General features: G+C 40.3%; 1 long non-coding RNA gene, 1 other non-coding gene and 1 pseudogene across 2 annotated transcripts in view; 2 read left to right on the top strand and 1 right to left on the bottom strand.

Annotated features, from left to right (window-relative positions):
- The window catches only part of LOC148108644 (uncharacterized), a 436,992-nt gene that overhangs the window by 374,748 nt on the left and 34,771 nt on the right, over nt 1-27,473 (bottom strand). The window lies entirely within an intron of this gene.
- Nucleotides 1,311-1,808, top strand: LOC123780602 (large ribosomal subunit protein uL15 pseudogene; annotated as a pseudogene).
- Nucleotides 19,625-19,756, top strand: LOC123780973 (small nucleolar RNA SNORA18). The gene has a single exon (XR_006776564.1). It is a non-coding gene; the product is annotated as a small nucleolar RNA SNORA18 (small nucleolar RNA).

The raw sequence follows: 27,473 nt of genomic DNA, 5'->3' as shown, positions 1-27,473 counted from the left end.
TATGCTAACTATACTGGAATTAAAATTAAATAAATATATAACAAAATATTCAACTAAAAATAATATTTAATAACTAGTGACAGATGGTAACAACAATTATTATAGTGAGCATTTAGTAATGTATATAATTGTTGAATCACTATATTATATAACTGAAACTAATGTAATATTGTATGTCAACTATATTTCAGTTAAAACAAATTAAAAATAAGGGCACTTGGCTGGCTCGGTTGGTGGAGCACGCAACTCTTGATCTTGGGGTTCTGAGTTTGAGCTCCCCATTGGGTGTAGAGAGTACTTAAAAAAAAAAGTAAAAAAAATAAAAATAATGCCGGTATGGAAAAAATAAGTAAAGTAATAGATTCACAGTTTCCAGGGATTAAGGCATGCACATCGGCAGAGGCAAAGGGGGCATTGTTCTGCCTATCTCAGAGGATTTAACCTGTGTTCTCTGGAGTTTGGGGAGCACAGAGAACGGTGCCTGATTCTCACCTAGAAAAGTCCAAAGGGAAGAGGCTGGCTGGAGCAGCGTATGATAGATAGCAAAGTGAGAACACTGCATTTCCCGAGTTTAGAGAAGCACCAGGCCTCTGTGGGCCACATGGATGCTATAAAGAATAGCCAGGTCACAGGGCAGCTGGGTGGCTCAGTTGGTTAAGCAGCTGCCTTTGGCTCAGGTCCTGACCCTGGAGTCCGGGAATGTGCCCCAGGTGGGGCTCCCTGCTCAGCAGGGAGTTTGCCTCACCCTCTCCCTCTGCTCCTTCCCCAACTCGCTCTCTATCTCTCTTTCTCTCTCACTCTCTCTCTCTCAAATAAATAAATAAAATCTAAAAAAATAAAGAATAGCCAGGTCAGAGATTTCTTGAAAGGACCCCACCCGAGAACACTGCCTGCCAAGGTCCAGGCTGTCCCAGCAGAAAGAGGCGGCAGGGTGTGAACTGCTGGAGTCGGGTTGAGGGCATATCAAAAGAGGGCAGCAAGGGAGTGTCTCACCCTCGTTAGGAAATGTTACAGGGTCAGAGGCCTCCAACACAGAGTCCCCAAAGACCCCACAAAAGCCCTCTATTTGAAAAATGGTCAGTGTTCGAATGCTTGCTATGCAGAGGGTTTTCACAGACTAGGGTTAAAAAAATACCCCTCTTCCCCCTGCTTAACCCTGGAGCATCTAGCAAATAGGGGCAAGACATGGAGAGACTAAGAAAGAAAAAACGGACCTCGCCTCTGCCCTTGCCCATTTCAAGTATCTTGGAGAACATGGACAAGAAGCTTTCAATCAGATATGTGACTCCTCTTTTGTTTAGGCTACAGACATGCCATCCAAACCAAGGAAGACCCAGGAACTTCGGGGCCACGTGAGCCGGGGCCACGTGAGCCGGGGCCACATGTGCCAGGGCCACGGCCCCATCGGCTAGCACCGGAAGCACTCAGGAGCCCGGGGTAATGCTGGTGGCGTGCATCACCACAGGATCAACTTCGAGAAAAATCACCCAGGTTACTTTGGAAAGGTTGGTATGAGGCATTACCACTCACAGAGGAACCAGAGCTTCTGCCCAGCTGTCACCCTTGATAAACTGTGGACCTTGGTCAGTGAGCAGATGTGGGTAAGTGATGCCATTTAAAAAAAAAAAAAAAAAACCACAAGACTGGAGCTACTCCTATCATTGATGTGATGTGATAGGGCTGCTACAAAGTTTTGGGGAAGGGAAAGTTTCCAAAACAGCCAGTCACCATGAAGGCCAAATTCTTCAGTTGAAGAGCTAAGGAGAACATTAAGGGGGATGGCGGGGGACTGTATCCTCGTAGCTTGAAGTTACGTGAGTAAGGTTCATTAAATGCTAACAAGTGCTCTGATTAAAAAAAAAAAATCAGATACGTGACTAAAGTCTTGAATTAGACTGGGCTGGGACTGTTAATAACTCAAACTGTTCTAATCTCCAGCATCCAGAAAAACAAAAACCTTAGACACCATCCAGGAGCTTGCAATGGAGTTTAGCTGAAGGTTTTATTTGAAGGTAGTGGTGAGAAAGAATCAAGTGGCTTCCTCCTTGCCCAGCACAGCCAGTACATTCAGAGAACCATCAGAGTTTCTGAAACTAAGCACTGGCACGTAAAGGTGTTCTTTTTATTTTAAACGAAGATAAGCACATTGGAGTAGAAGAGAAGAATGAGGTTGAGAACACCAGCTAGGAATCTGTGGCCAAATTTCTCTGGTGACTACTTTTTGAACAGAGGGTGGGACCTGTGATCTGACAAGCAGGAATGCACACAGATCAACAAAATAGAATATCTGAATTAAGGATATTCCAGAAAATCTTTGGCTGTTGTAAGTATTCCAGGCATGTGGCAATGAGGTGGTATGATTTTTTAACCCCTCCCTCTTTGTTAGAACATGTTGTAAGGTGAGACCTCCCCAATCCTTCTGAAATTGGTCAATTTGGCGGCAAGCAGGAAATTATTTAGCAACAGTTGCACCATTATGAGATTTCACTTTTTCTTGGAGCTATGTTTTAGTTAGACTTCTGTTTAAAATTAATTCATCTCAAACAACGAAAACAAAACAAAAGAACTATTCAGAATGTGACTCACTTTTTGGCTAACTTCTTGAAGCTAAATTTCCCAGAAAGTGCCACACTCCCTACTCCATTCTTACTACACATTTGGGTCTCATGGGGACCAGCCAAACTGAAGGTATTAACACCTCTCAGGAAGGACGGTATATTTCCACTGTGGGAAAATGTTTCTCTCCCTCTCTCTCTCTCTTTCTCTTTCTCTATCACACACACACACACACACACACACACACACACACACACACACATTCACCATTTAATAATACAACTATCATATAACCTTAACTCTATCTGTCCTGATCACCTTACTCAACTTCTACCCCCATTAAGTTCTCAGCATGCTGGAACACTAGGGCCTCAGGGGGTTTGACAGTGAGCTCAGCTCAAATCTCTGGAGTAATAACGTTCTAAGTTTTGAAGCAATAAAAGAAACTACAAATAAAATGATCCATAGTTACATCATTAAAAAAATTCAAAACTTGTGCTAAACAAAAACTATACTGGAAAGAAATACTTTCCAGTGGACTAAATAATATTTATAGTAATTAAACAAGGAAAGGGTTATTACCTACATTAAAATGAGCTTGTAAAAATTAGTAAGAACATTATTCAGGCTCCCTGGACAAATGAATACATGAAATAACCAAACCCTCTGCGTTAAAAAATAGAAATTATAATTAGTAAACGCAAACATGAGGAAATGCTCAATCACTCTAACAGTCAAAGAAATAATTAAAATAATAACAAGACACCATTTGAAATCAAATTTGATTTCAAATTAGAATACTCAGGAATGGTGAGGTATAGGATTAATAGGTATGACAATGCTTTCTGAAAGAAGAGTTAACATAGTAAAAGCTATTAAAATGTTATGTCCATTGATTCAGAAATCTTATTTCCACGGATTTATTCTAAGAAAATAATCCAAAAGTATTTTCTAAACTTGCATATAGATTTCCATATAGATATCAAAACAAAACAAAACAAACCTGGGCTATGTGCCTTATGGTTTTGGAAATGGTGAATAAACAATGTTCTGCCTAACGTATGGAACAAACGAATTCTAAAAAATGAAAAATGAGAACAGACTGATTTTCAGGTAGCAGGAATATGAGAGCATTGGGGGTTTTTTCTTTTTTTTTTAATTGATGTTTCTATGACAATGCATAGTTAAATTCTTTCTTAATCAATTAGCTAGTACTCATAATAAAGAACCTTCCTTTTTTTCCTTCCTCTTTCCTTCTGCCATATTCTGCAGCACCGGCAATTCAAAACAATCATAAGTATTCCTTAGTTTACACTGTAAATGCTCCATGCAGAAAGATGCCATCTATTAATCTGTCCTCAGATTGCCATGTTCCAGACCAGCCCATTTGGAGCTTCCTTTGTCCAGTGAGGCTCTTCATTTTTTTATTATCTGCCAATTTATTTCATCTTGCTTTTGGAAACTATCAACCTCAAGTAGCCTGTCTATATTTTACTTCTAAACACAACGAGAGAGACAATCTGTGACAAATAGAGATATTTTTCTTGAAACATCAATACTTTACTTTGACGATTCATCACTTTGTAGAGGGAAGCTGGCATTCTGAACCAAGTCCAAAGAACATGATACACAGTAAGAAGTTAATGGGTCCAATAATATATAAAGCTACTTTAAAATGAATTCCTTTCAAATCAAATCAAAAGTACTAAACTATAGTTTGTTTTGTGACCCATGGTCTAAAAATAGCTTAGAATTTCTCAAGGAAATTGTGCCATCTAAAACTGAATCATCTTAATCCTAACAAAATACATTCAACAAATCAGGAGAGGTATCATCCTTGAGAGACTCAGCAGAGTTAACCAAAAATATCTTTGCAACTATCCTTATATACTTAATATTGAAAAGAAGTAGTAGAGCTGAGGTTTCTTTATGAGAAGGCTAAACGTTTTGAATTAGATTTTAAAGTAGCCTAAGTATTAAGCTCTATTACAAAGCCGTAATCATCAAGACAGTATGGTACTAGCACAAAAACAGACACATAGATCAATGGAACAGAATAGAGAACCCAGAAACAGACCCTCAATTCTATGGTCAACTAATCTTCAACAAAGCAGGAAAGACTATCCAAAGGATGAAAGACAGTCTCTTCAACAAATGGTGTTGGCAAAATTGGACAGCCACATGCAGAAGAATGAAACTGGACCATTTCCTTACACCATACACAAAAATAGACTCAAAATGGATGAAAGGCCTAAATGTGAGACAGGAATCCATCAAAATCCTTAAAGAGAACACAGGCAGCAACCTCTTCAACCTTGGCCGCAGCAACTTCTTGCTAGACACATCTCCAAAGGCAAGGGAAACAAAGGTAAAAATGAACTATTGGGACTTCATCAAGATAAAAAGCTTTTGCACAGCAAAGGAAACAGTCATCAAAACCAAACAGAATGGGAGACAACCTACAGAATGGGAGAAGATATTTGCAAATGACATGTCAGATAAAGGACTAGTATCCAAAATCTATAAAGAACTTACCAAACCCAACCCCCAAAGAACAAATAATCCAATCAAGAAATGGGCAGAAGACATGAACAGACATTTCTACAAAGAAGACATCCAGGGGCGCCTGGGTGGCTCAGTTGTTATGCGTCTACCTTCGGCTCAGGGCATGATCCCGGAGTCCTGGAATCAAGTCCCACATCGGGCTCCTCTGCTGGGAGCCTGCTTCTTCCTCTCCCACTCCCCCTGCTTCTGTTCCCTCTCTCGCTGGCTGTCTCTCTGTCAAATAAATAGATAAAATCTTTAAAAAAAAAAAAAAAAAAAAGACATCCAAATGGCATGAAAAAATGCTCCACATCACTTGGCATCAGGGAAATACAAAACAAAACCACAATGAGATGCCACCTCACACCAGTCAGAATGGTTAAAATTAATAAGTCAGGAAACGACAGATGTTAGCAAGGATGCAAAGAAAGGGGAGCCCTCCTACATGTTGGTGGGAATGCAAGCTGGTATAGCCACTCTGGAAAACAGTATGGAGGTTCCTCAAAAAGTTGAAAATAGAGCTACCCTACAACCCAGCAATTGCACTACTGGGTATTTACTCCAAAGATACAAATGTAGTGATCCGAAGGGGCACCTGCACCCCAATGTTTATAGCGGCAATGTCCACAATAGCCAAACTATGGAAAGAACCCAGATGTCCATCGACAGATGAATGAATAAAGAAGATGTGGTATATATATATATACACACACACACACACACACACACACACACACACAATGGAATATTATGCAGCCATCAAAAAAATGAACTCTTGCCATTTGCAGCAACATGGATGGAACTAGAGGGTATTATGCTAAGCGAAATAAGTCAATCAGAGAAAGACAATTGTCGTATGATCTCACTGATACATGGAATTTAAGAAACAAAGCAGAGGATCATAGGGGAAGAGAGGAAAAAATGAAAGAAGATGAAACCAGAGAGGGAGATAAACCATAAGAGACTCTTAATCATAGGAAACAAACTGAGGGTTGCTGAGTGGGGGGATGGGGTGGCTAGGTGATGGACACTGGGGAGGGTATGTGTTGTGGTGAGCACTGGGTGTTGTGTAAGACTGATGAATCACGGACCTGTACCCCTGAAACAAATAATACATTATATGCTAATTTAAATTTTTTTATTTTAAAATTAAAAAATAAAAAAATAATGTAGCCTAAGTCATTCAGAATTACAGTTCTCTTACTTGTATATATTTTCTTTAAATTCCTGCAAGGCATTTATATTTTTAAAATATATTTAGATCCCAAAATGCTCGTTTCACACTATTTCATACAATATCACGAAAGTTACCACTAATTTTATCATGTTACTGATTCTTTCTCATCAAGGAAATGGCCTCTTGGTTATTAAGAGCCCAGGGCCATTTCATGAGCACCATGTTTCCATGAGGGAATTTCAACTAAAAGAGTGGTTCTCAATTTTTGCTATATATTAGAGTCATCTGGGGCTCTTTAAAAAATATAAGGTTTCGGGGCGCCTGGGTGGCTCAGTTGTTATGCGTCTGCCTTTGGCTCAGGGCGTGATCCCGGAGTCCTGGGATCGAGCCCCACGTCAGGCTCCTCCGCTGGGAGCCTGCTTCTCCCTCTCCTACTCCCCCTGCCTGTGTTCCCTTTCTCGCTGACTGTCTCTCTCTCTGTCAAATAAATAAATAAAATCTTAAAAAAATATATATAAGGTTTCACCAAAAGCCTATTAATTCTGAAGGAGGGGTTGGGAACTAGCATCAAACTTTATAAAAGCTTCCTATGAAATTCTAATGATCATCCAGGGGTGTGAGTCACTGCAATAAAGTCATATTTCTATCCTTTCTCCTCATACCTCACTTACTCATCCCCAAGTGATAAATTTACCTGCCTTGTGAGTGTTTAGAGTATAACATACATTGCTGCACGTCCCTCTATTGGGTGGAATTAATGTTTTAAAAAGCAGTACACCATTTCTTACAAAGTCAAACATATATTTACTATGCAATCCAACAATCACAGTCCTGGAAATTTCCCCAAGAGAATGCAAATGTAAGTCCACGCAAATACTTGCAGAAAAATGTTTACAGCAACATTATTCATAACAGCCAAAAACTGAAAACCCAAATGTCCAGCAACTGGTGAATGCATAAACAAACTGTGATCCATGCAACGTAATACAATTCAGCAATAAGAAGAAAAAACTAATATATGCAATAACGTGGATGCTATATACTGCACAATTCCATTTTTATAATATTCTAGAAGCAAAACTAGAGGGACAGAAACCCAATCAGGATTGCCCGGGGTCTGCAGGTAAGGGTGGAAAGGAGAGGAGACTGACTACAAAGGCATAGGAGGGAACTTCTTGGGATAAAGGAAATGGTCTGTATCTTGATTTTGATGGTGGTTATATGATTCTGTATATTTATCCAAACTCATCTAACTATACATTGAAAATTATTAATTTTACCATATTTATACTAATTTTAAATTTTAGAAAAAAACAGCACCCAACCTACAGGTTTTTCCTTTTTCTGTTCACACTATTGGGGCTCACAGAGCATGAGACCACAATTCTGGGTATGTGAGTCTGCTCTAAACACTCAAACTCTCCCTCAGGTGAGTTAACCCAAGGTCGAGAACTTGCAGGGAAGAAGCCCAATGGTAGATCCGACTGCATTTTCCAGTCCACTTTACAGTAACAAGGCTGGAATGTCCATCTCGTGAATGACCCCTGAATCCACTTCTCAAATAGTTCTGAAAGGAGTAAGGGAGGAGGTGGAATTAATCATCACTCCAATACCACCCTGATAAATGGCCATATTGATCAGGAAATCTTGTAAGATCAAAACCAAGCTAGATGAGGACAACTGAAATAACACATGGAAGATAAAGAAAGATACGAGGCCTTTGACTTCAGTACTTTTATGCCTGGTGACCGTTGTAGGCTACAACACATTACATTTTGGCTGATGTTTACAGACACAAGGCAATCTTTACTGTAAGCTACTTAGGAAGATGTTTTTTCTGGCAGACTTAGATCCAAGCAGGTGGACTGAATCAGACATTAGCTTTGCAGAAAAAAGGTATTTCATACCTGTAAGACTTACAAAACTTCATTGTGTAAGATTATTAGGTATTGGTGGAATAATTTTTGTGCCCTATAACCTATTTCTTAGGACAGTATACTAGGGCTTAAACTTACAAAAGACAGTGAAGTGCACACAGACCACAGAGGACTGGCCTTTGAATTGTAGCATCTGGGCATTAACACGTGGCAAGTCCACCATGGCTTTTTTATTTTAGAGACTCAAATTTTGGCTTCAAATACAAAAAAGTGAAAAGTGTCTTAGTAGGTAAACAAAAAGAATTGGAATGCAGTGCGTGAACTTTGATGGTTTTCAAAATCAACTTTAAAAAACCTATAAAAGACATTTTTTTAAAGATTTTATTTATTTATTTGACAGAGATAGAGACAGCAGCGAGAGAGGGAACACAAGCAGGAGGAGTGGGAGAGGAAGAAGCAGGCTCACAGCAGAGGAGCCTGATGTGGGGCTCGATCCCAGAATGCCAGGATCACGCCCTGAGCCGAAGGCAGACGCTTAACCGCTGTGTCACCCAGGCGCCCCCCTATAAAAGACATTTTGGGGAAAATTTTTATATGGACTGAATACTAGAGGATATTAGGAAATTTGTTCCTTTTCTTTGGTGTGATAAAGCTATTGTGGTTCTATGAGTGACTATCCTTATTTTTATGTGAAATATGATGAAAAATATTAGACAAAGTGTCCCAATTTCCATAATATGCTTTCAGGCAGTACATAAAATTACATATTTTTCATACACATATATGCATTCATAAACAAAAAAATAAATATATATATTTATGCATATAAATACATACGGATAAAATAAATACAATAATATTGTTGAATGTAGGTATATGAGTGTTCATCATACTTCAACTTTTCTTTATATCTAAAAATTTTCATAAAAATTTAGAAAAGAACATAAGTATTCATTCTATAGGGTATATGTCATCTTCTTGGTATAAGGAAGACAAACAATGAAATTGTAAACCAAAAGTTAAAAATAATTTAAATGCAACAATGTTGATATACTTTACATTTGGAACTATACGCGGTTAATTTTACACGTATTTTACCACAATTGCTTTTCATTTTTCTAATTAAATTTTAAAATGAAAAAAAAGTTCGAAGGCCTCTGCCTGGCATACTGCCTCTGGGAATCAGTTTTGCCCAAAAAATAAGAGAAGAAATGCATTGATTTTTTTATATAATAATATTTTATATTATGTTAGTCACCATACAGTACATCCCTGGTTTTTGATGTAAAGTTCCATGATTCATTAGTTGCATATAACACCCAGTGCACCATGCAATACGTGCCCTCCTTACTACCCATATCACCAGCCTATCCCATTCCCCCACCCCCCTCCCCTCTGAAGCCCTCAGTTTGTGCATTGATTTTAAAGGACATGCTTCAGTTTTCCTTAGCAGAGTGAGAACAGAGGGGGGTAAAAACGAAAAATAAAAGAACAGTAGTTGACCAGGTTAGACTCTAGAGGAAGAAAGAGAATTCCTTAGGAGAAAGGGAAAGACTCTACAGAAAAAGCTAAATCGATATAAAAGGAAAATAAGAAATCTTCAAAGCCAAGCTAGAACACCAAAAAGAAAAAAGAATATATATTCCAATCTAACTGCCCATAAAAATTATACTATAAAACCAGAAGATGAGTTGATACCAGAAGAGACAGGATACGAGGGGTACAAAGAAACCTATGAAGGAAGGGCCAAGTTATGGGAGAGAAGCTTGAGGAGAACTCTGTCCCCCCAAAATCCATATGTTGATGTCCTAACCCCCAGTATCTCAGAATGTGACTTTATTTGGAAGTAGGATCCTTGGAGATGCAATTTGTTAAAGTAAAATTAGGTTATACTGGGTTAGGCTGGAACCCTAATGCAATCACCGGTGTCATATTTGGACACAGACACAAACACACATAGAGAGAGGACAATGTAAAGAGACACGGGGAAAAGACCACCATCTACAAGCCGGAGACAGAGGGTTGGAACAGCTCCTTCCTGCACAGCCTCTGGAAGGAACGCAGCCCTGACAACACTATGATTTCAGACTTCTAGACTCCAGAACTGTGAGAGAATAAATTTCTGTTGTTTAAACTACACCAGTACATTATAGAATATATGAAGGCAGATTGGAGAGGGAACACTAGGAGAATTCTTAAAACCTACTGAGTCAATTTCAAGATGACATGGCTATTTTAAGAAGAGACCCAAGTATTGCTTATATCCTGAGGAAACAAGCCTAGGAGTTTTATAGTTAGGACTTGAAGATGCAGAAAAAATGTGACATGCTAAGGGGGAGCCAGGCAAGACAATCATATATTGAGTCTAGGCCTGGACAGGTACAGTCTCATGGAAGACTATCTCCTAGATGGAATTATACACTTTAAGAAGTTGAAGGCAGACAAGATGCAAGTCAACAATGAATGTTTCAGGCAAAGCCGAACTCCTTGATTTCATCTCTCTCGTTATGAAGAAAAGCCACAGGAAAAAAAAAATTAGGAGATTATGGTAGGAAAAGAGATGAGTGGTCCAGGAAAAAGAGGGGGGAATAAAGTAAAAAGGCAAAGAAGGAAGTGGTTTTGTTCCTCCGAAGTATCAGAAGTTAATCAAGCCCAGAAAAAAAAGTCGAAAAAACAGGAAAAGCAAGGTCCAAGATAGAACCCACTATAGAAGTGTTGATTTTCACTGGGCGCCTAGGAATACATCAGAGACATTAACAAGAGTTTCAAGGCAGGAATTGGCCAAAGGAGCAAAATTCCTATGCCTAGGCTAGTAGTCAGCAAGCTTCTCCTGTAAAGAGTCAGCTAATAAATATTTTAGTCTTTGTAGGCCATACGGTCTCAGTTGCTACTATTCAACTCTGCCGTGGCACGCGGAAGAAGCCATAGGCAATACAGAAATGAATCAGCATGGTTTTACCACTATAAAACTTTACGTGTGGACATCAAAATTGGATTTCATATCATTTTCATGTATCACAAAATATTATTCTTTTGATTTTTTCAACCATTTAAAATGTAAAGAACATTTTCTTTATTAACGCACGCAATAAATACTATGTTCGAATGTAAATATAAATTTATATTTTAACATATAAAAATGAGGCAGCAGATTGGACTCTGCCTGCAGACCATAGGATGCAGACCCCTAGCCAAGGCAATTCCAAAGCAAGAGCCCAAGAAAACAGCCCTTGTAGTAAAGGACTAAAAACGCCTCTCACCGAAAAACATGCAGGCAATGCTTTAGAGAGCTCCCATTCAGTTCTGCCCGAGAGTAGCGGAGACATAGGCCTCAAAAGGCAGATGGGACTAAGAAGATTTTGAATGTGTTGAACAGGAAAGAAGGATACCTCATATAAATTGTCTGGGCATGTCACCTTTGTAAACTTCTAAATTTTACAAAAGCTATTCTCTAAGACAGGGTGCATTATGCATAGATAAATTTTCCCCAAGATGCAGCAAACACAAGGCCTCGTGCCATAGTTAATCCATAATTAATCTCTTGAGGAAGATTCTCCTGAGTTTCAATTTATTGGCCATGGTCTCCAAGCAACTGACACAGGCTGACTGATATCATGGTGAAGCTGAGACTAGGATGACCTTCTCTTTGCACATGGGTGTTTCCACTGTCTCTCTCCCACCTCAAATGCTACTGGCTATCTGGTCAGGAACAGATCAAGCTCAGGGTTCTGGGAAAATCATCTTGCTTATAATAACCAGTCAAGAGATAAGAAAAAAATTTAAAACATGGTCAAATCCCTTGATAATTGTATTTATATGTGACCTAGCCATATCTTAGACTCCTTAAAAAGTGGGGCTTTTGAAAGGTTGAATTCATTCAGTTTCAGTGCTCACTGCCTGACTTATGATATTCTCTAACATAGCTGGGCATAAATTGAAATAAGAAATAGAATGGGGACTCATTTTCAGCCAAGAATGCAGAGCAGCCATGCTGATCATTTAATTCAGGCTCCTCTTCTGTCCAATTTCAGAATCTTCTCATGGCAAAAGATAATCCACAGAGGAGTTGTGGTTGGTATTAGAAGTGTGGTCTCAGGAAGGAAGAAGCAGAACCATCTGGAGAAACTGACCATCTCCTCTATCAAGGAAATTTGCCACTGGACAGGGAAAACCCTAAGAACTAATAAAAGATCAAAACACTGAGGACTGGGGCACCTGGGTGGCTCAGTCGGTTGGGCATCCAATTCTTGATTTTTGCCCAGGTCATGATCTTGAGGTCCTAGGATCTAGCCCCACATTGGGCTGTGCACTCAGTGAGGAGTCTGCTTGTGATGTTCTCTCTCCCTTTCCCCCTCCCCCCATGATCTTTCCCTCTCTCTCTCTAATAAATAAATAAAATCTTTAAGAAAAAAACAACACTGAGGACTATCAGAGAAAGGTATTAATTCTACAGGTGAGTTTTGAGTCTTGGAGAGATGATATGGGAACACCTGATTGTTGCCATGGGTCCAGGCTGCAATCCCCAGTTGAACATTACTGATTATAAAGCTGGTTTTTTTTTAAATCTCCATCTAGCTACTGCATTTACTTCTCAAACGGTTTGAAAGTTGGAAGAGGAAAAGGTATGATTAAAACCAGAACAGAACTGGGTGTTATACACAACTGATGAATCACTAAACTCTACCCTGAAATTAATAATACATGATATGTTAACTAACTTGAATTTAAATAAAACCAAAAAAAGAAAGGAAGGAAGGAAGGGAGGGAGGGAGAGAGAGAGAGAGGGAAAGAAAGAAAGAAAGAAAGAAAGAAAGAAAGAAAGAAAGAAAGAAAGAAAGACCCAGAACAGAGACACTTAGAAAACCTTAAAACAGAATATTTCTTTCAAATATATCTTACTTTTTTTTCCTGCACTCGCATTCATGGCAGTGGCAGCAGGCATGCCCTCAACGCGCAGAACGAGGCCAGTGAGCCTGTGGACCTGTCCCTGCTGAAGAAATGCTCTGCCAGGAGCCACCATCATGGGCACAAACGACCACACATCCGTGCGGATGAATATGGCTGAGGCTGACAAGATGCCAGCAGGTTCAATGGCCAGTTTCTTGGGGTTTTTTTTTTAAGATTTTATTTATTTGACAAAGAGAGAGTGAGAGAGAGAACGAGCAGGGGGGAAGGGTAGAGGGAGAAGCAGACTCCCTGCTGAGCAGGGAGCCCAATGCGGATTCAATCCCAGGATCCTGGGATCGTGACCTGAGCCAAAGGCAGATGCTTAACCGACTGAGCCACCCAGACAGCCTCAAAGGCCAATTTAAAACCTACACTATCTGTGGGGCCATTAGAGGACTGGGTGAGTCTGATGACTTCATCCTCTAACTGGCCAAGGCCGACAGCATTGTTTCCTGGAGAGGAACACGGACGTGGACTATTTGTCATAAATAAATAGCAAACCCCACCAAAAAAAAACAAAAAAAAACAACCCAAATATAATCTTAGAACTTAAAAATGTAAAACAGATAAAAATGGAATTAAGTTAGTGAAAGTAGAGAAAATGAAGTTACGAAGCCCATCACTCTGGTGCCCCTCACTTTCTGTGGGGCCTCTGAGTGTTTCTCAGAGCACAGCTTGAAAATCACTGCCTTAAAAAAAAGAAAAGAAAAGAAAATCACTGCCTTAAAGAAGTAGAATCGGGGAGCCTGGGTGGCTCACTAAGTTAAGCATCTACCTTCAGCTCAAATCACGATCCCAGTATCTGGGATTGAGCCCCACATTGGGCTCCCCTCTCAATGGGGAGTCTACTTCTCCCTCTCCCACTCCCTCTGCCCTTCCTCTTGCTCATGCTCTGTCTCTCAAATAAATAAATAAAATATAGAAAGAAAGAAAGAAAGAAAGAAAGAAAGAAAGAAAGAAAGAAAGAAAGAAAAGAATTAGAATTACCAGACTTTTGATGCATAGGATTAACTGGTGATTTTTAACGGTGATGAAACCACCAGAGAAGCCTAATCCCTACCTTACCCCATAAAAAACACTTCTGACCTCTCCTTCCAGAGTATCCACAGAAATGAGGACTCTCCTTTTCCTCGCTGACTATACTGGGTACACTCCTGAAGTTTAATACGTATAAGAATCAGCTGGGATTTCTGTTTTCAATACAGATTCCTGGGCCCCACACACAGAGATATTCACTGTTTCTAGGGAGGCTCTTAAGAAACTACTTTCAACAACATCCAAGTAAACCTGGGTCAGGTGTCCTGAGGACTACACTTTAAGAAACACAGATTCAGAGACAGAAAACGTGAAAAGAAAAATGATTGGAGAACATTAAGCATCCATTGACCTACATCATGAAGGACCTTGAATGCCAGGTGAAGACATTTGAACTTTATTCTATTAATAACTGCAAGGAGCTATTGAAGTTATTTGAGCAGCGGAGTAACAAGAGATGAAATTTAAGGAAGTTAGTCTGGAAGCAGGATATGAAATCAGCAGAATAGGGAAAAATACATTGGGAGGTTTTTGTAAGGGTCTGAGATAGAATATAATGAGTTTCTGGATTTGAACAGTTACAGTGAGAAATGAAGACAAAGCAACAGGTAATTGCCCATGTTACGGACTGAATGTTTGTGTCCCCCCAAAACTCATACTCGAAGCTTAATCCCCAACGTGACGGTATTGGGAGATGGCACCTTTGGGAAGGTAATAGGGGTTAGATGAGATTATGAGGGTGGAGCCCTCATGATGGGATTAGTGCCTTTACAAGAAGAGATACCAGAGAGCTCGCACTCTCACGTGCGCTCTCTCTCTCTCTCTCTGCCATGTGAGGACACAGCAAGAAGGCGGCCATCTGCAAGCTAGGAAGACAGCTTTCATCAGGACCTGACCATCCATGCTGGCATCTTGATCTTTGACTCTCCAGCCTCCAGAACCATAAGAAGTTAATTTCTGTTGTTTAAGCTATCCAGTCTATGGTATTTGCGTATGGAAGCCCGAGCTGACAGTCTACAAAGAATCAATATGATTTGGCAGGTACAAATTGGAAATCAAGGGAAAAACAGATTCAAATATGAGACCAGGGTTTCCCAACTAACTGGAACGCAAGATGATTGTTGCTTTAACAAAAGGGAAGAGACTGACCCACACTGATCATTGTGCTTGCCCTGACTTGGGGCTTGCAAAAGTCCTCAGGGAACACATACTCCCTCCAGCCATAATTGGTTAGACTGGAGTCAACATCTGACCCAGAGGCAGCCAACCTGTAGGTTAATCAGAGACCTATGAGCAAGCCTGGCTCAAAAAAAACCTGCTCCCAGCCAATCCAATTACTTGTCTCCGGAGTCTGGGGAGAAAAAAACCCACATACATACAAGGAAATAAGGCTGTTACATGTAGGCAACCCTAAAGGATGCCAAGAAGAGTCATAAACTTAAGAAGAACCATAAAGCATAAGTAAAACGAAGACGCTAAAGCTGTGAGACAGAGGGAAAACCTAAGCCAGCAGTTACGACAGAAGCAAGACATGCAGATAGTGAGGCTCATTATGAACGAATCACTACAGTAGAAATCTACCAACAGCTACAGCTGAGGCCCTTCCCTGGGTGTTTTGGGATTCCCTCCTCGCCTAGCACATAGTAAGCACTCAAGAAACAGGTCCTTTGAAAATTTAAAATGAAAGTCATTCATGTCTTGTCCCATCCTCCAGTCCCTGCTCTTCTTAAAGCCTTGATGTTTGCTTTCCCCGGTTCCCATGTGCATTCTCCTCGAAACAGACCTCTCATTGCTTGGCAACCTGAATGAGAATTTGTTCACACTGAAGCAGAAACCTACTGTATTCAGGGTATTTCCAGAAAATTGAGGGGTAGGATGAAACTTCTGGAATACAGAACTGAATGAAGCTCAGGGGAGAGGCCAAAGCACGTGTGGATTTGAAGGTCATGCCTCTGAAAACATTACATTAAGACTAGCCAGCTTGACAAAGCAGATCACACAGATCAAGAAGATTTCCTGAGGAAATCCCTCGCTTAGAGGAGAAAAGTCAGAGGAGGCAAAAGACACAGAATCCATACCTTCGAATGTCTCAGCCGATTTTGCATCAGGCTCACATAATGATCATCTGTACTGACCGTTTGAAAACAGCTGCTTTTATCCTTCACAATGCCGTTTAGTGAGAGACCTCTTTCCCTTGCCTCTGCTTTCATGTAGAGGGTCAGTAGCAAGAGTTAACCGTCCTGGCCTCCTGCCCACCCCAATTGCACCTCCCCAGGAGGGGAGGAATGACTTACCGAATTGATGAACAGGTGACAGGAACAGCTATAAAGAAACTTAGTGAGGCACTCCAAGCAAATTCGATTGGGAAGGACAGACGAGCAAACCCGTTAGGCTTTCAGACTTAGCCGTGTCCTCTAGTCTCCGTTCTCCAATCACCAATCTAGAGAGATCTCTGTCTTTTGGACCCATGTGCCAGTCTCTCAATTGGTTCTGAAATTTGGGCACGGCAAGGAAAAGTGTTTTAATCCTCTATCGCAGACTCGTCACTGAGAAAGCAGACTGAGACAACAGTTAGCATGCAGGGGGCTGGCTGGGGAGTGCTCTCGAGAATCAACAGCTGCGGAGCATGGAAAAGAAGCAGGCTTACAGGCGAGGAAGTCAGGCCTCGATGCCTCACTGGGCTGCCAGATTTAGCAAATAAACACAGAGTTAACTTTGAATTTGAGATGAAGAGCGAAAAGAATTTTAGCAGCAAGATGTCCCATGCAATATTTAGGATATACTGATTCTAAAAAATTGTTGTTTATCTAAAATTGAAAGTTAACTTGGCATCTGTATGTATTTTATCTGGCAGCCCTAAGGCCTCAGCCACCCAGCACGGAGCTCTGAAGTTGGGAAAACCCTTTTGACCTGTTCTGAGTTGGGCAAGCAAGCTAGGATTTTACAGCTCCACGCAGGCCAGTCATTGGACACAGCTGCTCCTGGAAAGGGCTCAGAAGCTTGAGCAAGGTGGTTCTTTTCAGCCACGGGCAATTCCTGGAAACAGCTGGCAGCTGAAAACCATCAGCCAACTATCATCCAGGCAGCTGGAGGGTAAGTCCTTCAGTCCTGAGAGGGGACCAGGATGGTACAACACAGCTACCATGACCTACAGCTCTCTCCTCCCGAAAACCCTCTAACAATGATACATGATTTATTTAGTCCCTTCTGTGTTTTCAGCAATGGCCGAGGGTCCTCGAGGCACTTCTGCTTTTATTGAAAACTGTCAGTTGATGAAGAGAGAGAAGCCAATCTAAAGATTTCGAGTGAGTTCTCAATTTTTTATATTGAGATTCTCATGGCTTTTCCACAGTCTTTTGAGATGGGTAGGCCCTGTCACAGTTTTTCTTTCAGTTTTTTGAAGACACATGTTCTATACCCATCCCAAATAGAAAATTTACAGTAAGCTAAGAAAAAAAGATACTTCCTTAAATTGAAAAGGGATTTCCACCCAAAAACCTAAAACAATTCTTATTTTTTTAATTCGGCTCTATTTTGTTTCATTTAACCTTTCATTATGGAAATTTCAAACATATACACACAAAAAGAATAATGAGCTCTGTGTAACTATCACTCATATTCAACAGTTACCAACATTTTGCCAATTTCCACATAACATTCTGAAAAGTAAAATATTTGTAAACTATTCTGAAGAGTAGAATACCACATCTCCATAAAAATCAGGAACAAGATAAAATGATGCCTACTTTTGTGGTCAATAATTTTGCCCTAGAGTTACTACCGGTCAATACAAAAAGATCAGAAAAGAAGAAATAAATATGAAATATTTATAAATATACTGGCAAGGTAGATATATATCCAGAAAATCCAAGGCAATCACATAATATCTCTATGGACTAATTGTAAACTTCAGAAAGGTAGGAACAAGATTAACATATAAAAATCTACAGCTTTTCTTAATCAGCAACAACTAATTTGAAAATGTAATAGAGAAGAGCACTATAATTCAGTTCCAATGAAACCTTGAATTACATAAAAAAACTTAAAAGTATGAACTGTATTGAAGATAACCATATAATTTTAATGAAAGCCTTAAAAGATATTCCTAGATAAAAGGGTTCAAAATTATACAGATATTAATGCTCCCCAAATTAAATAATACACGTGATACAATTTTAATCAAAATTCCAACAGGGTATTTTATAGAATTGGCAAACTAATTTTAGAATTCATTTATGAGATGTGCCAAAAAAGTCAAGTCTTTAGAAAAAGAACAAGAAAAACGACTTATTTTACCAGATATCAACATGTACCATAAAGTCACAATATTTGAAATAATGTGCTTTGTTGAAAAATGGATCAATAGAACAGAATTAAAAGTCCAGAAAAAATATATATACATACATATGATCTTAGTATATGATAAATGAGGCATTTAAAACCAGTCAGGAAATGACAGAGTATTTAATAAATGGTGTTAGTAGAAGGAAAAAATTAAAATTAAATGCCTTCTTCATGCTAGACTTTAAATTCCAGTTGTATTTAAAATGTAAATTTTTTAAAGGATAAAAAATGGGAAAAATATAATCTTGGGGGAAGAAAGCTATTTTGATAAAACATAAAACTCAGATACATTATGGGTATGGCACAAAACATATAAAGAAAGTCACTTAACTACAGAGAACAGGGGTGCCTGGGTGGCTCAGCTGATTAAATGTCTGCCTTTGGTCTAGGTCATGAATCCAGGGTCCTGGGATCAAGCCCTACACCAGGCTCCCTGCTCAGTGGGGAGCCTGCTCTGCCTCTCCATCTGGTGCTACTCCCCCTGCTTATGTTCTCTCTCTCTCACACTCTCACTCTCTGTCTGTCAAGTGGATGAATAAAATCTTTAAAAAAAACAAAAACTACGAACAAACTAATGGTTATGGGGGCGGGTGAACTAGGTGATGGGACTTAAAGAGTACACTTATGATGAGCACCGAATAATGTATAGAGTTGTTAAATCACTATATTGTACACCTAAAACTAAATATAATACTGTATATTAACTATACTGGAATTAAAATAAATAAATCAAATCAAATAGAAAGTCAAAAAGCAAGTGAATTATGACAGACAATACTGCAACCGATATAACAAAATGTTAGACCTAGGGGCGCCTGGGTGGCACAGCGGTTAAGTGCCTGCCTTCGACTCAGGGCGTGATCCTGGCGTTCTGGGATCGAGCCCCACATCAGGCTCCTCCGCTGGGAGCCTCCTCTTCCTCTCCCACTCCCCCTGCTTGTGTTCCCTCTCTCACTGACTGTCTCTATCTCTGTCAAATAAATAAATAAAATCTTGAAAAAAAAAAAGTTAGACCTCATTTTTTACAACATATATATATATAAATCTCATTTTATCTGAATTATCTAAACATAGATTAATATTTTATATTCACATACATTTATATTTAAAAACGTATCAATCAATAAAAAAAAAACAATAGATAGCTGAGGTCTATCCCCATGAGGCTTTTCCTATAGACCCACATCACTGAAAATGCCTCCTAGAATAACAATGTGGTTTTGCTTTCCTCACAGAACGATTTGTTAGATCTGTGGGAAAGAACTACAAGACAGAGTTGCTAAAAGTATGAAAGGCCGAATGGTTAAATATTTTGACCTAAGCTATTGGCATATCCCACAGTCTGTACTATTCTTGTGGGTGATAACTGGGAGGGAATACGATTTGAATTCATTCATGTTTCAAGGGTGTGTGAAATGGAGAACCAGACAGGTCCATGTACCCTGTCCCTGAAAGTGGCCCTAAAGTAAATCACTTGAAGGGATTAGATCTCAGAGATTCTAGGTGGGGAATAGTCTGAGGTATGTCATCAGTCTGTCCATAGTCAAGTGGAGATAAAAGAAGCCCAACTAAACCAATTATTGACTGAGCACAGCACAACTGTGAATTAGCATAGGTTCTTTTCAAAAGACCCATCTGGAAAATAAACCCTGACTCAAGCTTTAGAGGAACTACTGTGAACTTGGTGGGCAGTGGAAGGAATCACAAAATGTAAAATACCTTAAATAAAAATGTATTGACTTCAAATAATTTTGTCTAATGTTACACATAATTTTGAAAAACACTTTACACTGTAGAAAAAGGAAAAGCAATAGAAACCCACCATCCAATTAAAAATGACCCAACTGAAAAACAAGAAAAGAATAAAAACAATTTGCAGACAAGATACAGATGTTCTAAAGCACATACGGAATATTGTTCATATGAATAAGTTCGATTAATAAAATAACAAGACATCAATTTTAGACCATCACCCTAGGTCAGAAAATACCAAGGGCTTGCAATTTTACCCTACCTGCAAGCTAACAAGTCAGCTTACCACAGTGTAAACACAATCTATATGGAAAACCCAAAAGAATCCACTCCCAAACTATTAGAAGTTATAGAGCAATTCAGTAATGTGGCAGAATACAAAATCAATGCTCAGAAATCAGTTGCATTTCTATACACAAATAATGAGACTGAAGAAAGAGAAATTAGGGAATCCATCCCATTTACAATAGCACCAAAAATCATATGCTACCTTGGAATTAACCAGAGACGTAAAGGATCTATATTCTAGAAACTACAAATCACTCTTGAAAGACATTGAAGAAGACACAAAAAGATGGAAAAATATTCCATGCTCATGCATCGGAAGAATTAACATAGTTAAAATGTCCATGCTACCCAGAGCAATCTACACTTTCAGTGCTATCCCGATCAAAATACCGATGACGTTTTTCAAAGAACTGGAACAAATATTCCTTAAATTTGTGTGGAACCAGAAAAGGCCCCGAATCTCCAAGGAATTGTTGAAAAGGAAAAACAAAGCTGGGGACATCACAAAGCCGGATTTCAAGCTGTACTACAAAGCTATGATCACAAAGACACATGGTACTGGCACAAAAACAGACACATAGACCAATGGAACAGAATACAGAACCCAGGAAAGGACCCTCGGCTCTTTGGGCAACTAATTTTTGACAAAACAGGAAAAAACATCCAGTGGAAAAAAGACAGTCTCTTCAATAAATGGTGCTGGGAAAATTGGACAGCTATATGCAAAAGAATGAAACTTGACCACTCTCTCACACCATACACAAAGATAAACTCTAAATGGATGAGGGACCTCGATGTGAGACAGGAATCCATCAAAATCCTAGAGGAGAACATAGGCAGCAACCTCTACGACATCAGCCACAGCAACCTTTTTCATGACACATCTCCAAAGGCAAGAGAAACAAAAGATAAAATGAACTTGTGGGACTTCATCAAGATAAAAAGCTTCTGCACAGCCAAGGAAACAGTCAAAAAAACTAAGAGGCAGCCCACGGAATGGGAGAATATATTTGCAAATGATGCTACAGATAAAAGACTGGTATCCAAGATCTACAAAGAACTTCTCAAACTCAATACGTGAGAAACAAATAAACAAATCATAAAATGGGCAGAAGATATGAACAGACACTTTTCCAATGATGACATACAAATGGCTAACAGACACATGAAAAAATGTTCAAAATCATTAGCCATCAGGGAAATTCAAATGAAAACCACACTAAGATACCACCTTACACCAGTTAGAATGGCAAAAATTGACAAGGCAAGAAACAACAATTGTTGGAGAGGATGTGGAGAAAGGGGATCCCTCCTACATTGTTGGTGGGAATGCAAGTTGGTGCAGCCACTCTGGAAGACAGTGTGGAGGTCCCTTAAAAAGTTAAAAATTGAGCTACCCTATGATCCAGCCATTGCACTACTGGGTATTTACCCCAAAGATACAGACGTAGTGAAGAGAAGGGCCATATGCACCCCAATGTTCATAGCAGCAGTGTCCACAATAGCTAAATCATGGAAGAAGCCGAGATGCCCTTCAACAGATGACTGGATTAAGAAGTTGTGGTCCAGAGGAGTTAAGATGGCGGAGGAGTAGGAGACACCGTTTTCAGCCGGTCCTCCGAGTCGAGCTGGATAGGTACCAGACCAGCCTAAACAACCACGGAACCAGCCTGAGACGCAGGAAGACGCATCTGGATCTCTACAAATGAACATCTCCAGCGCTGAGTATTGAGGTACGAAGCGGGGAGCCATGAAACTGTGCACAGATATCGGAAGATAAACGGAAGGGGGAGGGAGCCGCCGCGTTCGGGTGCCGGGAAGCGGTAGCCACTTGCACGGGAGAGCGGGCGTGGCTCGTGGTCGGCACCCGCAAATCAGCAGACTGAGACCTGGTCGGCACCCGCAAAACAGCAGACTGAGACCGTGAGCCGGGTGCGCGCGCCACCAGGCATCTCGCGTAACCCCGGAATCCCGGTGCGCTCACTGGATCCAGACTGAGACCGGGAGATCCGGTAGCGCGCGCGGGGCGGCTGGCGGCATTAGAAACACAAAGGACAGAGACTCGCCGGCCCTGGAAGTGAGGGCTGGGACGCCGGGTGTGGGGCGCACATCCCGGGAAGCTGCAGGGTTGAGCAGCACCAACAGTAACAGAGTTAAAGTGGCCAGAACATTAGTAGAGAACGGGCCGCGATCCCTCTGTTCCGTGACAGAGGCTGAGATTCGGCCGCTGCTGCCCTGACTCTCAGAAGAGGCACAGCAAACCGCCAGGGAAAGCCGCCAGAGAACAAAAGCCTGGAAATACCGGCTCAGGGAGTGCCCAACCCCATCCCCCCTCGCAGGGGACGCCGAGACTCTACCCAAACATGGCTGCCTGAGTATCGGCGCGGCAGGCCCCTCCCCCAGAACACAGAAGGCAGGCTGAAAAATCAAGAAGCCCACAACCCGGGCGCCTGGGTGGCGCAGTCATTGAGCGCCTGCCTTCGGCTTAGGGCGTGATCCAGGCGTTCCGGAAAGGAGTCCCTCATCGGGCTCCCCCGCTGGGAGCCTGCTTCTTCCTCTCCCACTCCCCTGCTTCTGTTCCCTCTCTCGCTGGTTGGCTGCCACATAAATAAATAAATAAAATCTTTAAAGAAGAAGCCCACATCCCTAAGATCCCTATAAAACAAGGGGCACGGCTTGGGACCCAGTCAATAATTTGGGCTCTGGAAACCCCGCAACCTCTCTTCATCAGAATGACAAGAAGGAGAAGCCCCCCCCAGCAAAGAAAAGACAGTGAGACTGTGGCCTCTGCCACAGAAATAATGGATATGGATGTAACCAAATTATCAGAAATGGAATTCAGAGTAACGATGGTCAAAATGATGAGTAGAATTGAAAAAAGTATAAACAAAAAGGTTACTGAGAATATAGAATCCCTAAGGACAGAAATGAGAGCGAATCTGACAGAAATTAAAAATTCTATGAGCCAAATGCAGGCAAAACTAGAGGCTCTGACAGCCAGGGTCGCAGAAGCAGAAGAAAGGGTTAGTGAATTGGAGGATGGGTTAATAGAGGAAAAAATGAAAATAGAAGATGGTCTTAAAAAAATCCATGCCCACGAATGTAGGTTACGGGAGATTACTGACTCAATGAAACGATCCAATGTCAGAATCATCGGCATCCCCGAGGGGGTGGAGAAAAACAGAGGTCTAGAAGAGATATTTGAACAAATTGTAGCTGAAAACTTCCCTAATCTAGCAAGGGAAACAAACATTCGTGTCCAAGAGGCAGAGAGGACCCCTCCCAAGCTCAACCACGACAAACCTACGCCACGTCACGTCATAGTGCATTTTGCAAATATTAGATGCAAGGATACAGTATTGAAAGCGGCCAGGGCAAAGAAATTTCTCACGTACCAAGGCAAAAGCATCAGAATTACGTCAGACCTGTCTACACAGACCTGGAATGAGAGAAAGGGTTGGGGGAGCATATTTAAAGCTCTTTCAGAGAAAAACATGCAGCCAAGGATCCTTTATCCAGCAAGGCTGTCATTCAGAATTGATGGAGAAATAAAGACATTTCAGAATCGCCAGTCACTAACCAATTTTGTAACTACGAAACCAGCCCTACAGGAGATATTAAGGGGGGTTCTATAAAAGTAAAAAGGCCCCAAGAGTGATACAGAACAGAAAGTCACAGCCAATACAAAAAAAAGACTTTACTGGCAACATGGCAACATTAAAATCATATCTATCAGTAATCAGTCTTAATGTAAATGGTTTGAACCATCCCATAAAACGCCACAGGGTTGCAGATTGGATAAAAAGAAATGACCCATCCATTTGCTGTCTACAAGAGACTCATTTCAAACCCAAAAATGCATTCAGACTGAGAGTAAGGGGATGGAGTACCATCTTTCACGCAAATGGTCCTCAAAAGAAAGCTGGGGTAGCAATTCTCATATCAGATAAATTGGATTTTAAACTACAGACTATAGTTAGAGATGCAGAAGGGCACTATATTATTCTTAAGGGAAGTATTCAACAAGTGGATATGACAATTATAAATATATATGCCCCCAACAGGGGAGCAGCAAGATACACAAGCCAACTCTTATCCAGAATAAAGAGACATATAAATGAAAATACATTAATAGTAGGGGACCTCAACACTCCACTATCAGAAATAGACAGAACACCCTGGCAAAAACTAAGCAAAGAATCAAAGGCTTTGAATGCCATACTCGACGAGTTGGACCTCATAGATATATATAGAACACTACACCCCAGAACCAAAGAATACTCATTCTATTCTAATGCCCATGGAACATTCTCAAGAATAGACCATGTTCTGGGACACAAAACAGGTCTCAACCGATACCAAAAGATTGAAATTATCCCCTGCATATTCTCAGACCACAACGCTCTGAAATTGGAACTCAACCACAAGGAAAAATTTGGAAGAAACTCAAACACTTGGAGACTAAGAACCATCCTGCTCAGGAATGACTCGATAAACCAGGAAATCAAAAATCAAATTAAACAATTTATGGAGACCAACGAGAATGAAAATACAACGGTCCAAAACCTATGGGATACTGCAAAGGCAGTCCTAAGGGGGAAATACATAGCCATCCAAGCCTCACTCAAAAGAATAGAAAAATCTAAAATGCAGTTTTTATATTCCCACCTCAAGAAGCTGGAACAGCAACAGAGGGACAGGCCTAATCCACGTACGAGGAAGCAGTTGACCAAAATTAGAGCTGAAATCAATCAAGCAGAAACCAGAAGTACAGTAGAGCAGATCAACAGGACTAGAAGCTGGTTCTTTGAGAGAATCAATAAAATTGACAGACCACTGGCAAGACTTATCCAAAAGAAAAGAGAAAGGACCCAGATTATTAAAATTATGAATGAAAAAGGAGAGGTCACGACGAGCACCATTGAAATTGGAAGGATTATTAGAAATTTTTATCAACAGCTATATGCCAATAAACTAAGCAATCTGGAAGAGATGGAATCCTTCCTGGAAACCTATAAACTACCAAGATTGAAACCGGAAGAAATTGATTCCTTAAACAGGCCAATTAATTATGAAGAAATTGAGTCAGTGATAAACAACCTTCCAAATAACAAAACTCCAGGCCCGGACGGTTTTCCTGGGGAATTCTACCAAACATTCAAAGAAGAAATAATACCTATTCTCCTAAAGCTATTTCAAAAAATAGAAACAGAAGGAAAGCTACCCAACTCATTCTATGAGGCCAATATTACCTTGATCCCCAAACCAGACAAAGACCCCCTCAAAAAGGAGAATTACAGACCGATTTCCCTAATGAATATGGATGCCAAAATCCTCAACAAGATACTTGCTAATAGAATCCAACAGTACATTAAAAGGATTATCCATCACGATCAAGTGGGATTCATACCTGGGATGCAAGCGTGGTTCAATATTCGCAAATCAATCAGCATGATACATCATATCAACAAGAAAAGACTCAGGAACCATATGATGCTCTCAATCGATGCCGAAAAAGCATTTGACAAAATACAGCATCCTTTCCTGATTAAAACCCTTCAGAGTGTAGGAATAGAAGGTACATTTCTCAATCTCATAAAAGCCATCTATGAAAAGCCTACTGCAAATATTATTCTCAATGGAGAAAAGCTGGAAGCCTTTCCCTTAAGATCAGGAACTCGACAAGGATGCCCACTCTCGCCACTATTATTCAACATAGTACTAGAAGTCCTTGCAACAGCAATCAGACGACAAAAAGGGATCAAAGGTATTCAAATTGGCAAAGAAGAAGTCAAAATGTCTCTCTTTGCAGATGACATGATACTCTATATGGAAAACCCAAAAGAAGCCACTCCCAAATTATTAGAAGTTATAGAGCAATTCAGTAACGTGGCAGGATACAAAATCAATGCTCAGAAATCAGTTGCATTTCTATACACGAATAACGAGACCGAAGAAAGAGAAATTAGGGAATCCATCCCATTTACAATAGCACCAAAAACCATACGTTACCTTGGAATTAACTTAACCAGAGACGTAAAGGACCTATATTCTAGAAACTATAAATCACTCTTGAAAGACATTAAGGAAGACACAAAAAGATGGAAAGATATTCCATGCTCATGGATCGGAAGAATTAACATAGTTAATATGTCCATGCTACCCAGAGCAATCTACACTTTCAATGCTATCCCGATCAAAATACCAAGGACATTTTTCAAAGAACTGGAACAAACAGTCCTTAAATTTGTATGGAAACAGAAAAGGCCCCGAATCTCCAAGGAACTGTTGAAAAGGAAAAACAAAGCTGGGGGCATCACAATGCCGGATTTCGAGCTGTACTACAAAGCTGTGATCACAAAGACAGCATGGTACTGGCACAAAAACAGACACATAGACCAATGGAACAGAATAGAGAGCCCAGAAATGGACCCTCGGCTCTTTGGGCAACTAGTATTTGATAAAGCAGGAAAAAACATCCGGTGGGAAAAAGACAGTCTCTTCAATAAATGGTGCTGGGAAAATTGGACAGCTACATGCAAAAGAATGAAACTTGACCACTATCTCACACCATACACAAAAATAAACTCCAAATGGATGAAAGACCTCAATGTGAGACAGGAATCTATCAAAATTCTAGAGGAGAACATAGGCAACAACCTCTACGACATCGGCCAAAGCAACCTTTTTCATGACACATCCCCAAAGGCAAGAGAAACAAAAGATAAAATCAATTTATGGGACTTCATCAAGATTAAAAGTTTCTGCACAGCCAAGGAAACAGTCAGAAAAACTAAGAGGCAGCCCACGGAATGGGAGAATATATTTGCAAATGACACTACAGATAAAGGACTGGTATCCAAGATCTACAAAGAACTTCTCAAACTCAATACACGAGAAACAAATAAACAAATCAAAAAATGGGCAGAAGATATGAACAGACACTTTTCCAA

Source organism: Ursus americanus, chromosome 17 (genome assembly GCF_024610735.1).
Source record: "Ursus americanus isolate L20-20 chromosome 17, mUrsAme1.1.p, whole genome shotgun sequence".
Taxonomy (NCBI): Eukaryota; Metazoa; Chordata; class Mammalia; order Carnivora; family Ursidae; genus Ursus; species Ursus americanus.
Note: the sequence above shows the minus strand (reverse complement) of the source record. Positions and strands in the feature narration are given on the sequence as shown.